Here is a 16943-nt window from a genome sequence, read left to right as displayed (position 1 = left end):
CCTCGACAAAAGTTGAACTGTGCACGAGTTGCTGGTTGATGATTTGCAGCAAATCACCCTTTGCCATTCTGCTACTATTTAAGCAAACTAATCGTCAGTGTACTTTACCTACTGAGAAAATGAAGCATATTGAGAAATTTAAACATGATTTCGAAAGGACCAAAGTGTGTGTTTGTGTTTCACTGTTAGATAAACAGACCCTTTCCTCTTGGCTTCAGGGGCAGGCAACCCAAAGAACCCTTGCTTGGTTTTATTTTCACAATAGTGTTTTTTTGTTTGTTTGTTTTGTTTTTTTAAACACGGTCCCTACTTTTTTGTTTTGCTCTGGGTCCTGCAAATTTTGTAGCTTATCTTGCTATAAGGAGTGGTGGGTGAAATGACCTCAACGGAAAATGAAATAAATATGGATGAGCTGCCACACAGATTACTGCCAGTATCTGTTGTTGGCTCAGGTCCATTTTGCCATAATGACCTTTATACTGAACTAACTTGTGGACCCGTAGAACTAAGTTGTGGACTCAGACTAGAAATAATGTTTAAGCAGAAATAATGTTTTTATTTTATGAAAGCATTGAAGTGAAAAATTACTTTTATGTAAGCCTGAAATCCTTTCCTACAGGGTACTTGGGTTAAGGCAGTTGTGATAATAATCAGAACTAAAATTTCTTCATTAAGCATAACTAAAATTAAAATAGACCTAAAAATTCTATTTCCTTAACATATTAGGAATGTATATTATTATTTGAACATGGAAGCAAAGTGAACTGAAATAAGAAAGTAAGTTGACTTTTCTGACAATGAAACTATATTAAAAATGGATAAATGCTAACTACTAAAGAAATAGTCCAAAAAGTATCTGTAAATGTGTGACAGATTTACAGACTCTTAGTTTGATCTAAAATGAATAAGATAGAATCTTAGGAAGACAATAAAGGAATGAAATGAAAATGAGATAAATTTGTCTACTTAAACATCTGTGGGAAAGGAGATGTCTAAGTCAGCCATGGCTGCTGTATCAAAAATACTACAGACTGGTTGGCTTAACAGAAATGAAATCCTCATCATTCTGAAGGGTGGGAAATCCTATATCAAGGAGCCCATTAGTTATGTTTCTGGTGAGGGCCCTCTTCCTGATTTTCAGGGGACCCCTTCTTTCTATAACCTGGCTTGGGGAAGGGTGCAGATTTTGAACACTTTGTCTTCTTATGATGACACTATAGTTCCATTAGTGAACACACCACCCTTATGCCGTAATTATTTCTCAAAGATTCACCTTCAAATGCTGTCAGATTAGGGATGTAGGTTTCAATTTATGAATTTTTGGGAACACAAATGCTTATTCAGTCTATAGCAGAGTTAATTTTTAGAAAGTCTAGAAAAGACATTCATTATACATGAAAAATGATATATTGGATGTAAGATAAGCTACTTGAAAAGCATTTTTATGGCTTTTCCACAGACTGGATCAGGGTTTATTGTCTTTAGCACTATTGGTATTTGGGGCCAGATAATTCTCTGCAGGGGGTTGGAGGGGGGGGCTATCCTTTGCATTATAGAACATATTAGTAATACTCCTGGCTTCTACCTGCCAGAAGCCAGTAGCTTTCCCAACAAACTTCCATTTCCAAAACATATCTAGAAATTTTCAAATATTTACTTGGTGACATGTGAAATGGAGATCCACGACTGAAATCTAATAGTCTGTTCTAAAATATAAGCTTAGCTTGTAAAATTAATAAATTCAGGGCTTGGTCTAGTAATATGCATTTTTGAGTCATATCATTTATATAGGAAGTCAGTGGAGTATACTCTAAAAAATTAATAGGTCATAGATTTTTGTTTTCACTTCTGAATGGTAGATCAGAATAAATTATAAAGTAAAGTGGGGGATGTAGAGCCCATCTGTCTAATAGAACTTCCTGTAATACTGGAAATGTTCAATATCTATACTCTCCAACAGACCTACTAGCAATCATTAAGAAACTGAAATTTGGTAGTGCTACTGAGAAACTGAGGTTTTTAATTTTATTTAATTTTAAATAATTTAAGTAGTCATTAGTGGCTAATGGCTACTGTATTGAATAGCATATATCTAGAACAGTAGAGATCTAAATAATTCATGAAGTGACTTGGGTTTAACTTAAATCATTTTTATTATTTTTATTTACACATGTTCTTTTCTTTTTTAAATAAAAAATAGGTGTCCAGCAAAGAAGGGTCCTGTGACTTTTTTCTGGTCATGAGCTTTTGTGCTGGCCCCCACTTCCCTGATGCTAGGTACATTGCTGTCTTCATCTTTTTACAAAATACTCAAATTAGTTCCACTTTTCTCTTGCCTGTATTTCAGTGCTTTCAATACAATAAAAATTATATTTCCCTACTTTCATAATTTCAATTAGATTCCATTTCAATTTTAAATGAAATTTTATTTGTAGTAATAATATGTTGAAATTTAAATATATTAATAGCAAATGTATATTATAAAAGTAGAACACTTAGAAAATTTAGAATAGTGCAGTAAAGTTTGTCAAATCACCAATAATCATCCTGTTTAAAGAGAAACTAATTTTAATTTCTTTAATAGTTCATCAGTTCATTTAAGTTTTGAAAACCCTTCACTATAGAAGATTTTGTGCCTGACAATGAAAGCTTTTTTCCTTTTTTAACTTTGTAACATGATTTTTTTATTTAAAAATAGCTTTTGTTGAATTTGATAATTTATATTTTCCAAAAAGGTAATTGATTTTTAATTTTTGGAATGTTAAAAATATATCCTCATCTTAGGATATCACACTTTTCTTCTTGTTTTGTTAGTGTTGAATGTTTTCATTCTTTCTGGTTTTTTCTCTTGATTTTTTCCCCCATTTCTGTTGACATATTCAGAGTAGTTCTTGCATTTACAGAAGAATTTAAAAATTTAAATTTAAAATATATTCCTAAAAAAGGAATTATTGGGTGAATTGTTTGGGATATTTTTTACTGCTTTTGACCTCTACCACCAACTTGCTTTCGAGAAAGCTCATAAAACTCATGTACAGAATTTATCTTTCTCAGTTTCACTAACTCAGGTCATGTATACATATGCATATATAATCACTCTATTTGTGCATACAGCAAATATTTCTGCAAGGTATATCTCCTGGAAACACAATTGCTTGCTGTTCTGCAGAGTATGCATATTTAGAATTTTGATAAATCTACTTAAAATTATTCTCACAGGCTTTCCTTTTTACAGCATATGAAATAAAATATTTCTTCCCTCCTTTTTTGAACACTGATCTATATTTGAACATATTTCTATGACAAAGAATATTTTTCTACTCAGAAAATTTTAATAGATGAATAGTTTTCCATATATTCCATACAATATTTTTATAACTCTTGTATTATTGAGCATTTAGGTTGTTACAATTTTATTATTATTCTATTATATTTACCATTGTAAATACATGCTGAGGGCCATTGCCAAGTAGGAATGACGCATCGGAAATTTCCTTGCCAGGGTACCCCATGTTGCTTAGAGGACATTCGCTGGGACATAGCATGTATGCTTTAGTAAGGTGACCTTGCTCAAGGACCGGGTTTAGAGCTGATCAGGTTTTAGGGAGTATCCCCTCCTTGGGTTTAGGGAAGTTCCAGGTTTAAAGTGTACCCTGCGGGGGAATAGGGTGTATCCTGCTGCCTCAGGCACGCCTGATCCTTGAGTTCCCGTTGTGTTCTCGTGAGATTCAGAAAGTATTGGGAAAAAAGCCTCATGGAGTAGGTGAATTGGGCGGCAGCAGAACTGGGATTTCCCCAGAACATGTGTAGAGGCCGGTGTGAGTTCGGGAATAAAGAATTGCTGTTTGAATCTACAAGGTGTGTGGTGGCTCGTGATTCTGTGCCCAGCCAAGACTGCGGCATTTGGTGGCCCAAGCACCAAGCTCTAACAAAAACAAAAGATGTTGTGTCCGCCGAGAACTAAAAAATAAAAAAAATATTAAAAATTAAAAAAAAAAGGGGGGGGCTGGGGATGTGACTCAAGCGGTAGTGCGCTCGCCTGGCATGCGTGTGGCCCGGGTTCGATCCTCAGCACCACATACAAACAAAGATGTTGAATCTCAGGAGAACACAATGGGAACTCAAGGATCAGGCGTGCCTGAGGCAGCAGGTTACGCCCTATTCCCCCCCCCCCCAGGGTACACCTTAAACCTGGAACTTCCCTAAACCCAAGGACAGGATATTCCCTAAAACCTGATTAGCTCTAAACGCGGATCCGCCCTGGTCCTTGAGCAAGATCACCTTACTAAAGCATACATGCAATGTCCCAGCGAATGTCCTCTAAGCAACATGGGGTACGCTGGCAAGGAACTTTCGATGCATCATTCCTACTTGGCAATGGCCCTCAGCAAATACACCTTTGTCCATTAAAGTGATTTTCTGAGGACATAGTCCTAGAAGTGGAATTGCTAAGTCAAAATTCATTTTCTTTTTTTAACCTCTTGATAACAAATTGCCAAAATATCAGCTAGAATATTTTTGCCATATTATATTTCTACCAACACATCTTGTTCTGTTTTTATGCTCCTTTCATCAGGTAATATTCTCCAACAGTGGAAACTTTATATTTTGAAATGTATAATCTGAAGCACTATAAATTCCCACTGGTATCAGGGAAGAGATGAAGTTGTGTGGATTCAGCTTGTGGATTCAGTGGGAACTCATAAATCACATAGAAATATTTTACTCTTAGTTATAATTCTCAGGGAATGGATATTCTGATGAATGCAGTGTCTTTTTGATGTGGACAATATGTTCATGATAATAGAAACCTCTGGACTTAGCCTTCATTACCTGTCATTATATCCCTGCTCCTTCTACAGATACATTTAGAGAACAATTCTTTAGTATTATTTTCATATACATACATCTGAAGTAAAAATATGTAGCATTTGAAATAACTCTGAATGATATTTATAAAACAGTGCAATTACTGCTAATAAGGTATACTACAGGTATTTCTCTTGGCATTAGGATATAGATAAAAGTTTATTTTTCCAACAATTGAGTAATACCTCCTTATTTCTCTCTCTTTTTTGGGTAATGTTTGAATCTTATTGAGTTTAATCTTTCTTCAGGCATTTTCAGAAGATGGAGAGCAATGGTCAAATGATAAATGAATCTATAAAAATTGTGTCCTTAATTTGTAACATTAGTGACTTGGGGTCTGGATGGAGTATCAGCCCAAGTAATCTGGCTCCAAACTAAATACTGGGTGAATCTAATTCCTGGTAGCAGACCAAGGCTTGCAAGAGAAGCAACATCTGTCCCGTGAAATGGACCCTAATAGCTATTTTACAATCACCATTGTCAGCCGAGACTAGTTTAGTTGAACTTGAGAAGACATAGCCAATGTCTCCCAGTAATTGTTAAATTCTGGCCTTTTCCAATCTACCTCCTACTAACCTAAACCATTAAACTCATAAGTCAACAGTGTTGTATGAATGCTCTAGAAGGATTATGTTTTGAGTAGGAGACAGTGTTAATGAGCAGATGTAAAAATGCTTTTACTGGAATCAATAAGGGAAGGAGAAAGGACTTTTAAAAATATATAAGTAATTGAGTTGTAGAGATAACATGAGAAAAAGATGTGTGACTAGAACAGAGGTTTATAGACTGGAACATGCTTCAAACTAGAAGAAACTGGGAAAAAAATGCCAAGGTCATCTTGAACTTATTGGGAATAATAAGGAAAACAGTGATAATTTTCTTATTTAGTCTTGGTTGACATGTACAGAAAGGACCATTCTTGAATACCTGCCAAAATTTCTGGAGTCCCACAGGCGAAGAGAAAAGATTTATTTTGGTTCATATTTGCAAAGGTTTCAGTCCATTGTTGGCTCTGTTGCTTTTGGGCCTGTGGGATCTCAATGTTCGCTTTGAAGCTCAGACCTAATATCTTCTGCTAAGCTCCATCTCCTAAAGGTTCCACCAACTCCTAATAGAACCACAGGTTGGCAACGAAGCCTTTAATACCTGAGTCTTTGGGGGATGCTTCATATCCAAACTATAACATAGTCTCTAGTAGATAAAATTAATTTGCAATACTGTGAATAGTAATAATTTTCATTGCAATTAACTGAAATCATTTGCATCTCTGTGTTTTCTATAACCAACCTCCACCTTGTTTCAGTTGCAAAATAGCCTGGACAATAGAAAGTCAGGTACAAGTGTGTATCTTTATAATTCAGACCATACCCAGAGCGCCCTCTAGACAAAGCTCACATCCACTGAAGGGAATCCCAGTTATCTCTTTTGCCTATTTTAAAACACTGGACAGTTTTTCACAGTAGTAACTAATTCTTCACTGGGAATTTGTATTTAACCAATGTGCTTTGTTGCTTTATTTCTACATCTACCATGTCCTGGCTTGGTATCAGGGAAGAGATGGAACTGTGTGGATTCAGCTTGCCAGGTGAAAGGCCAAGCATGATAATACCAGAGGCAGGAATTTAAGACTTTGATAGAGTGCTTGGGAAAAAGTTTTACAGTTAAACAATTTTTTTTAAAAGTCTCTATATATTTAAAGTGTATGATTTTGACCTCCAAACAGTGCCCCACTTCCCATTCCCTAGATCCTCAGATACTGATCTAAGTGTATAGTCCCCTAATAGTTACTGTGTATTTGAGATGGCTGTAGTTCTATGTGTGCAGTCTGTGGTCTTAAACAATCTCTCTTTAAGTCAGTAGTTCCTTTTAGAGATGTGGGCTTTTTCAGCACCATTCCTTAAGATGGGCACAAAAACTTGGCATATGAGTAATAGTGGGAATACTTGTCTAAATGAACAAAAATGAACAACCCTACCAATCTATTGGATACTTCATTCTTTTAGTAAAAGATATCAAGTCCTTCCAGAAAGTAAATAGCTCCTGGGAGGCAGGATCATTTATGCATTAATTAGTTCTTAAAATCAGTGCTTTGAACTGTCTGTGGTAGATAAATATGTATTTATAATTTCCAGTGTCATGGACCAATATAATAAAAATGGATTTCTACAAAAAACAAAATAAAAAGCCACAAAGGCAGAAATACAAGTTCTGATTTTTAATGATCAGATATCAATATATATCAATTACATTTCGGTATATATAATCAGAACAAATACAAAAGGAAAATAATTACTGAAAATTTATTTTATTGGATGTGTTCATGGAGAATGAATAGAAGCACTAGTCACTTTTTAAATATCACAATCATAAGACAATAAGATAACAAATAACTCAATCAACAACTGGGCCAAGGACCTGAACAGACACTTCTCAGAGGAGGACATACAATCAATCAACAAGTACATGAAAAAATGCTCACCATCGCTAGCAGTCAGAGAAATGCAAATCAAAACCACCCTAAGATATCATCTCACTCCAGTAAGATTGGCAGCCATTATGAAGTCAAACAACAACAAGTGCTGGCGAGGATGTGGGGAAAAGGGTACACTTGTACATTGTTGGTGGGACTGCAAATTGGTGCAACCAATTTGGAAAGCAGTATGGAGATTTCTTGGAAAGCTGGGAATGGAACCACCATTTGACCCAGCTATTCCCCTTCTGGGTCTATTCCCTAAAGACCTAAAAACAGCATGCTACAGGGACACTGCTACATCGATGTTCATAGCAGTACAATAGCAAGACTGTGGAAGCAACCCTTCAATAGACGAATGGATAAAAAAATGTGGCATTTATACACAATGGAATATTACTCTGCATTAAAAAATGACAAAATTATAGAATTTGGAGGGAAATGGATGGCATTAGAGCAGATTATGCTAAGTGAAGCTAGCCAATCCCTAAAAAACAAATGCCAAATGTCTTCTTTGATATAAGGAGAGTAACTAAGAACAGAGTAGGGAAGAAGAGCATGAGAAGATGACTAACATTAAACAGGGATGAGAGGTGGGAGGGACAGGGAGAGAGAAGGGAAATTGCTTGGAAATGGAAGGAGACCCTTAGGGTTATACAAAATTACATACAAGAGGAAGTGAAGGGAAAGGGAAAAATAATACAAGGGGGAGAAATGAATTACAGTAGAGGGGGTAGAGAGAGAAGAGGGGAGGGGAGGGGAGGGGGGATAGTAGAGGATAGGAAAGGCAGCAGAATACAACAGACATGAGTATGTCAATATGTAAATCAGTGGAAGTGTAACTGATGTGACTCTGCAATCTGTATACGGGGTAAAAATGGGAGTTCATAACCCACTTGAATCAAAGTGTGAAATATGATATATCAAGAACTATGTAATGTTTTGAACAACCAATAAAAAAAAAACCAATAAGGCAAGTTATCCCACCATTTGATTACTACTGTTGTCACATGCAGAGGACTATCTTTTTTATGACAAAAAATACAGTAAAGCTCATTTCCCCATGTGTAGAGTTAAAATTAATAATAAAAAGTAGTAATATATATAGTTGCCTAGTTTAGGTAGTAATTTTTACCTTTCAAATAAAAATAAGCCTAATTCAAAAGTAAACAACAAATAACATTGAAGATTCAATTTTTTAAAATACAACAAAATGCTAGAAGAAGAAATAGACAATTATAAAAATGTCATTTATATTAATTGCTATTGTTTAGGTGGAAAAAGTCTTTCTAAGCATAATTCCAAATTTAGAAATCATAACAAAAATAAATATAGGTATATCATACATATATATTAAATTTGATCTATGCTAACAATAACATTCCTGCAGAGAGGAAAAGCACCATAAGTAAATAAAAAAGGCAAAAATTGAAATGTATATTTAACTTGTACTGTAAATTAAGGTTTCATATCTCTAATAGGTAAAGGACTCTTAGAAATCAAATAGAAGGGGCTGGAATTATGGCTCAGTGTTACAGCACTCACCTAATGAAGCACTGGGTTTGGTCCTCAGAACCACATAAAGATAAATAAAGATATTGTGGCCAAACAACCAAAACATATTTAAAAAAAGAGAAATCAATCAGAAAAAGTTCAGCCCCAAACCACATAAAACAAGAGGGAAGCAATGAGGGTGGTCCCAAGAAAATAAATGCATGTGCTTCTTCAAGACTCCACATGCTTATATCACCTGTAATGAGGAAAATACAAGTTAAATGCACCTAGACACCATTTCTCACCTAATTATTAGACAAAATTTTAAAAGTTGGCTGCAAAACTGTTGGCTAGGCCATGAGAAGCAAATTCTTTCATGCACTGTTGTTGAGAATGTAAGATAGAATGAATAGATGCTAGAAACCACCGTGATGTTATAGATGACATTTATCAGAGTACAAATGCATCAATATTTTGGCCCAATACTGATAGAATCTTTTATTATTGATATTTATCAAAATTACAAATGCATTAGTATTTTGAGCCAATACTGATGGACTTTTTTCCTACAGATATGACTTTGAATGTATGAAATACTAAACAGTCAAAATATTCATTGTAACATTGTTTATAATAGCAAAACATGGAAAACAAACCAAATATCTTCCAATGAAAGCTTATTTAAATAAAAAATGGTACACTGCAAAATGGGATTCTATGCAGGTTTACATAAGAATAATGGAGTTCTCTGTGTACAAATGTGCACTGATCCCTAGTTTGGAAAAAAGCAAAGTATAGATCAATGTATCAGTAGGCTACTCTTTATAAAAGTAATGAATACTGGAAGGATACAGAAAATAAAACAAAGGGGCTGTCTATAAAGTGTGAATGTGAAGGAACAGGAAGTAGTAATATTCCTAATTTTATTTGATTTTTGAAATGTGATGTTTTATTTGCAAGATCTACTTATTTATAGTTCTATGACAAAAGGTGGCTTTGTACTGCTGAGATTACATGCCATAGAGCTTTCTGTTTGCTTTTCTATTTTAGATGCAAATGGACATTTTATAATACATATTATCATCTGTCTTTGATTTAATATAGCCATACTCTGTATTCTAGCTTTTACTAAAAAAGTAAACAATTGATTCAGGAAATGAAAGCTACCAACAATTAAAGTAGACCCTATGTTTACTATGAGCTATTTAGTTTTTATCAATATTAAGTCTTTTATTATCTTAACTCTTTTTAAGTGTTTGAGTGAATTTTTGTCTCTAAGGTTAGCAAAAAAGTATATACATACTGAAAAATGTCTTTTTTATGAATAATTGGAAAGTGGACTGTTGAGAGAAGTACTGGTTTCTGTCTAAAGACTGCCTCTCGTCTCTGTGCTGCATCTAGCATTGGAAGTCCAGGTTATAGTGGCATCCTTGATAAGAGAAGCTCATGATATAAACAAGGTTTGGCTAATCATGAATATGAAGGAAAAGATCTGCACAACCAGCTAGAAGCATAAAATGAGGGGAAATATTCACATTACCAGTAAAATATATAAGAATAAGCTGGATCATACATTTCAGAAACCTATACAAGAAAAACTTCAAAATATAAAACATTACTGTGATTATTTTCCAGGAAAGAAAAGTAGATAATTAAAAATTGTAATTCCTTCCAAATGGACTTAAAACTTTTGTGTAAACCTCATCAAAATTCTAAGGGTATTCTTCTGGAAATTGCTAAAAGAATCAAGTTTCGTCTGGAAGAATAAGAATTAATAATATACTGCAAAAAATAAAACATTAAAAAATCAATATGAATTGATAAGTAGGTGCAAAGATGAAGAGATAGGAATAAAGCAAAGATGGTAACATGTAGATTGAGAATCCACATGATGCCTGTAGGGTGGTTAGTGTTCAAATATTTCAGTTGCTTTTGATGTTTGAAAATTCTCACAATAAAATAGGGCAAAAAATCTGCCACAGTTCCTATTTTTACTACATTGATTTCAAATGCCTCTGCCTGGCTTTTATAGTGGGATCATATCATGATGTATCTGTCCAACCTTATTTTCCACTGTTCCCTACTAATTCCTCGGCTGTAACCTAGCTAATGTCTTCACTATCCCTCACTCCTGCTATGTTCGTTTTCCCTTTTGCTCCTTTCTTCTTGTCCCCTTCCATCCTTGCCAGGCTTCCATCCAGGTCCTGCTGAGCACAGCCCTCTGTCTGGCCCATACTGACCCACCACTGCACTTAGGATTTAACAGAAAATTTATTCTGCCTCAAGGGAGAACTTCTTATATTTTGGCCTCTAATTCAATCTTATGTAATTGTGAACCCATTCTCACACTTCCTGTGTTATTCAGCATCTAGCATAGTGCTCAGTAGAAGACAATGAATGATTTGTGGTTGGCTGATGGATTTTTAATAGCCATAGTTATGAGTTCAATCATTGAATGAATCAATGAGGTTTCCTTCCCCTGCAAAAGCTGTGGTGTCTGCTATGGTTATGGTGTCTGGTCCATGGGAGATTTTCCCATGGATAGAAAACAACAACAACAACAAAAAAACCTTTTTTTCTTTCACTCTCTGCTCTTTCTCTATTTGAATATTTGTTTTTCTATATATTTTGTCTACTGAATAGACCAGCATTCTAGTTATTATATACCAATAAGCAAGCTATATATTCACAAAGAACTTTGTCAATTTCGAAGTTGGGAACAGTTCTTCCACCTGTATCTAAAAGGTGTGCTTTTCCTGTGGCCACTGTGAAATGAAGGGTAGATTGTGTATTGGTTTCCTCTTGCTGATATAACAAATTATTACAATTTAGTGACTTTAACAGCACAAATTTATATACTTACAGTTCTGGAGACTGAACATCTATATATGTCTTTCAGGCTAAAATCAAGGTGTTGGAGGAACTCCTTTTATTCTCTAGTCCTGAATAGATGGATGCCCACTTGGTGTATTCTGGAACATCAGGGAGCCAACTGTGGCTAGACAGAGCCAGAAGCAACATGGGAGACTTTAGAGAGATAGAAACTAGGGCAGAGTATCTAGGAATTTCTTGGGTTTTTACTATGTATGATGGAGAGTTATTGGAGGCCTTTGAGCAGAAGACTATTTTTAAAGGATCCCTCTGGCTGTTGTACTTTGAGTAGACTTTTTGGGTAAGGAAGCCAGGAGACCAGGAAGGGGCTACTGCTGTCATCCAGGTGAGAAATGATGGCTGTTTGGTTTGGGGTGAGGGCATATTTTGTAGATGGAGTCAATAGGATTTATCGATGGAAGACTCAGAGAGAGAGAGAGAGAGAGAGAGAGAGAGAGAGAGAGAGAGAGAGAGAAGGAGAGAGAAAGATAGGGAGAAAGAGAGAGAAAGAGAAGAGAGGAAAGGAGAGGAGAGAGGAGACGGGAGAGAGGGAGAAATTCAGAGAAAAACAAAACAATAGAATTTTCCCTTTAAACTCCTGGAGCATAGAGAATAGAATGACTTCACCAAACTATTGGTAAGAAGTAGAAAAGTCTCTATGTAACTGTAAAATGGACCTTCCCATTTTCACTATAAATTTATATACATATATATATATATACATATATATATATATATTTATTTATATGTATATATATATATTTGGAAACTTTTACAGGGACAATGCATTCTTATGTCATCTGTATACCTTTAAAAAATACAGGTAAGCTAAGCAACTCAGTGAAACCCCATCTCTAAATAAAATACAAAATAAGGCTGGGGATGTGGGTCAGTAATTAAGTGTCCCTGAGTTCAATCTCCAGTACCCCTACAAGTAAAAATGAAGACTTGCTAAGGAAACATTTACCTTCATAGGCAATATTAATGTAATATTATGAGCTTTGTCAGTGATGCAGGTTAACTGAGACAAGTATTTAGCAACTTATAGTTGGCAAGGACACTGCAGTGTGCTATGGAACAATTTAATAATTATGGGATTATAAAGAAAAATGCAATCAAGAATGGAACAATTAAATTCATTATTAACTCAGGACATGGAAATGCAGATGCAAGTTGAGAGATGAACAACTGTAGATCCTTGTGCATTTTTAGGAGGAGGGAAATTTACTGGTTGAAAAGAAAACAGCGATCAAATTACATAGGTTGCTTGAAGGGAGAGAGGTGGAGTCTACCTTGGTTTATTTGTACAGGTGTAGAAATAAATAATGCTACATTTATGGTTTAGATCTGGAATGTCCCCCAAAGGCTCATGTGTTGAATACTTGATCCCCAATGCAGCAGTGTTTGGAGGTGAGGCTTTGGGGAAGTGATTGGATCATGAGGGTTCTGGACCTCATCAGTGGATCATCCCATTGATGGATTCATGACCTGAAAGGACTACTGGGAGGTGGTGGAAACTGAGGCAGGTGGGACCTAGTTGAAGGGAGTGGGCCCTTGGGATTGTACCTTTGGAGGTTGGAACTTACCGCCAGTCCCTTTCTTTCTCTCTCTGGGCTTCTCAGCTGACAGGTGAGCTTTGCTCTGCCACATCCTTCAGACATAATGTCCTTCCTCATCACAGGTCCAGAAACAATGGAGCCATCCAACCAGGAACTGAAACCTCTGAATCCATGAGCCAAAATATATCTAGCCTCCCTTATTTTTCTCAGATATTTTGACCACAGTGATGAAAAGCTGACTGACACAGCTGTGTTGTTTGATGAACTCGGGATAGACTTCTTTTGCATTGGTGTGGAGGTACACACAGTTGGACCCATGTGGCTCTACAGATTCCTTTCTCCAGGATGCCAGACTTTTCCTTATGTGCAGAGGCTTTTTTGGTTGTGATATAGTTTTTGAAACTTTACATATATGTAAAAACAAGGCGATTTCTCATTTAAAATTAAGATTTAATTCAAAGTCCATAAGTCCATAAGTCCATAAGCACATGCTTACAAAAATGCTTTAGAGTTGTTCAGAACTAAATGCAACAGTTTTAGAAAGTGCTGGATAAGCTCTGATGTATCCCACCAATGTCAGGAATTATTATTGTTATTATTATTATTATCATTATTAATTTATCTAGGTTTGAAGAAGTTTGAGGTGTTCCAAGACAAGTAGATTTTCCAGATATGTGTAATGAACCCATGTAAACACTTTTAAAAAAATCAACAATTCAAATTAAAATTTTCCTATTTTTTAGTCTAAACTTCCATTGAGTGTTCTTTAATCTTTTGTTCCTTCTTCCTCATTCTGGATTGTGATAGTCTCTGTTGTCCTAAACCCAAGCCAGAGACAAGAGTCCTTCCTTTTCTTCATGTCCAGGTCTGCATCTTGTTGGTTTCCCCTTCTGTTTGATGCTTTGGTGCTTAGGTGGGAGCAATATCTTTGCTCTATTTTTACAGATCCCAAATTCCTTATTCAAAAAACTAGGGGCCCAAAGTATATGTAAATTCAGACTGCTCTGATTTTAGAAAGTAAATCTGAACCCTAAACCATGTGTTCTATAGCACCCTGCACAGGATAGAGCACAGCTCCAAGGAACCATAAAATTCAAAATAGTTCAGCAGTGAAATACAGGAATGATTCCACTAATGGGATAACTGAAAATTAGAGTCTCAGATCAGGGCAGGTTTTGTCACAAATTATTTTAAGGCAGGTCAGGTGCTGCTACTAAATCAATTACTATAATTTTTTTCCAGAGCTTTTTGGCTTTGGGATTGAGGATAAATAATTTTGGAATTGAAGTTAAAAGATTTTGGGCTTGTTGTGTAATGGTATCCATAGGGCTTCATACAACAGTTCTAGCCACAATTCATTTGTTAACTCACCAAACAATTTCAGCATCTTGTGCTTCTCCACTGTTACCATTACTTAAATAAAGGCTGTCATCTTCACCTTCAATATCTTTATCTTCTGCACTTTATTAGTCAGAGTTCTCTAAAGGAACACAACCAAGATACATAGACACACATATGACATATGATCATATATATGTGATTATAAAGAGGGAAGTTATTAGATTGGTTTATACAACCAGAAGCTAGGTAGTCCGTAATGGCCATCTGCAGCCTGGAGAGCTGGAGGAACAAATAGCTCCTCAGTTCAAGAAGCTGGAAGCCCCAGAACAAGAGGGAAAAATGATTTGTAGCTCTAGTTTGGGACCAGAGGCCTGAAAACTCCCTGGAGAGTCACTGGGCAGAGTCTGCTTTGGAAGAGTGAAGGAGCAAGAGTACAATGTTCTCAGCCCATCGCAGCAGCAATCAAGAACCCGTCCAAGAAGAATCAAGCTTGCGTCTGCTGCTGCCTCCTTGTTCTTCCAAATTTTGTTCCCTCCAAGCCTCCAACCTATTGGACTCTGCTGCCTACACTTAGGGTGGGTGTCTGCCAAAGTTTGCTGATCCACATGCCAATCATTCCTAGAATCTCCCTCATTGAGATACCCAGAAGCCTTTAATCTTAAGCATGTCTTAATCCAATCAAATTGATTATCCATAACAAGCAGTATGATCCCAACTGGAGTCTGAGTGATCAAAGGCACAAATCTGATTACATGTAATTTTTTTTTCATTAATGCTCTCAGTCGTCCCCACTGCCAGCAAGAGAGCTTCTTAACATGAGTGTTTGTGGTTTGGAGTTGCCTTCAATCTGACCCTTCTCCGGACATTCCTACCTATCCTCTGCTATTTCCCTCTCTGTCCTTCACGCTCCATGTCAGGTTTACAGTTAAACCTCAGTTTAATGTACTCACTTTCTTAACCTGAGGACCTACTGATATTGAAATGTTCTTTCCCTCATGTCAGCTTGGTGAATTCATCCTTGTTTACTGTGTAGCTCCAACTTCTCATCCATGGAAGCTTCTCAGATCTGCCAAAGTAGGGTTTGTCGTGTTATTGATGTGGCACATGAGCCCCCCCCCCCCACACACACACACCCATGTCTGTGCAGCAGTGACCCCACAGATTTTATTTACCTGTTTTTATATCCGACAGGCTGTGGGCTTTCTAAGGGTAGGGCTAGGCTTTTGTCATCTCTCTGTAATTCCCAGTTATATTTTAAACAAATATCAGTTGAAGGAATGAATAACTGGGATGTACTCATAGGCTTAGGTCAGTGTGTTTTGAAAAGGGGTCCAATATCAGGGTCTTATGAAACAAGCTTTAGATTCCTGGACCTGACCCTAGATACCCCCCAAATAGAATACCTGGGAAGGGCCTCTGGAATCTGCATTTTAAACCATTTTTCCAGGTTTTCTGAGATTGAGAACCATGGTGCTAGGGCCCTTGGAGGCATGTGGGATTTATTGTCCAAAATGAAACTGTTAGACCTCAAGATATTTTCCTCCTCTAACTATTGTGATTTGTCCCAACCTCCCCCTTGACAAGAACAGTCACTTACCTCAGCTGGTCTTTATTTCCTCTTTTCACCCTCTTCTCCAGTCTTCTGTTTCCAATCTAACCAGATGACAGTAATTGATGGCCCTTCATTCCCTGATAGTTCCCTCCAGGAACGTGGAACTTCAGGTTTGTAAGTTGTAAGTAGCAGTATTTCTCTGTAGACTCCACCTTAGGGCAAGGAGAAGTGTTCTATGGAATTAAGGGCAGACCTCAAACATTACTTTGGCTGCTCAGAAGCTCTTTTGACTCTGTTTTTGTTGCTCTGTTCTGGAGGCTGGGTGCTGGGCAGCTGATGCTCAGCCCATCAGCCGGTGCTGGACAATGACCTCTGTTCCATGGGGGATGGTGCTGCCCAGGACAGCCTAGCCAGGAAGGAATAGGCCTCCTGCTGCACCAGCACACAGGACTGAGGGCCTGTGACATCATCAAGTTCAGATCTGGAAAGGAGACATGACTTCACTTCATCCTTCCTCCCTTATTACTATAAATGATATTTGAGAGAAGAGTCATCTATTTTTCTAAATTACAAAAACTCTGGGCCTGATTCCAACTTTGCCTAGAGGTTGATGGAGAATCTGGTTTTGCCCTTACTTTACGAGGGCAAAGGTCATAGTGCCAAGCCTCCTGGTGCTTGTGACTGTGGCCCTGTGGCAAGAGGCTGGGAGGCTCACCCCTCCAGGTCAGGCTCACGATTGGAGTTCATCGGCCAGCATATCTGATTTTCTGTTCTCTGGCATTCTCTG

At 36.8% G+C, this 16943-nt stretch overlaps 1 protein-coding gene across 1 annotated transcript in view; it reads right to left on the bottom strand.

Annotated features, from left to right (window-relative positions):
* Window positions 1–16943, bottom strand: part of ESD (esterase D) — a gene marked incomplete at its 5' end in the record, with an annotated part of 339388 nt that overhangs the window by 24415 nt on the left and 298030 nt on the right. The gene's annotated exons all lie outside the window — the stretch shown is intronic.

The sequence above is a fragment of the Spermophilus citellus genome (genome assembly GCF_964194105.1).
Source record: "Spermophilus citellus genome assembly, chromosome: 1".
NCBI classification, from domain to species: domain Eukaryota; kingdom Metazoa; phylum Chordata; class Mammalia; order Rodentia; family Sciuridae; genus Spermophilus; species Spermophilus citellus.
This window is presented reverse-complemented; position numbering and strand designations above follow the sequence as displayed.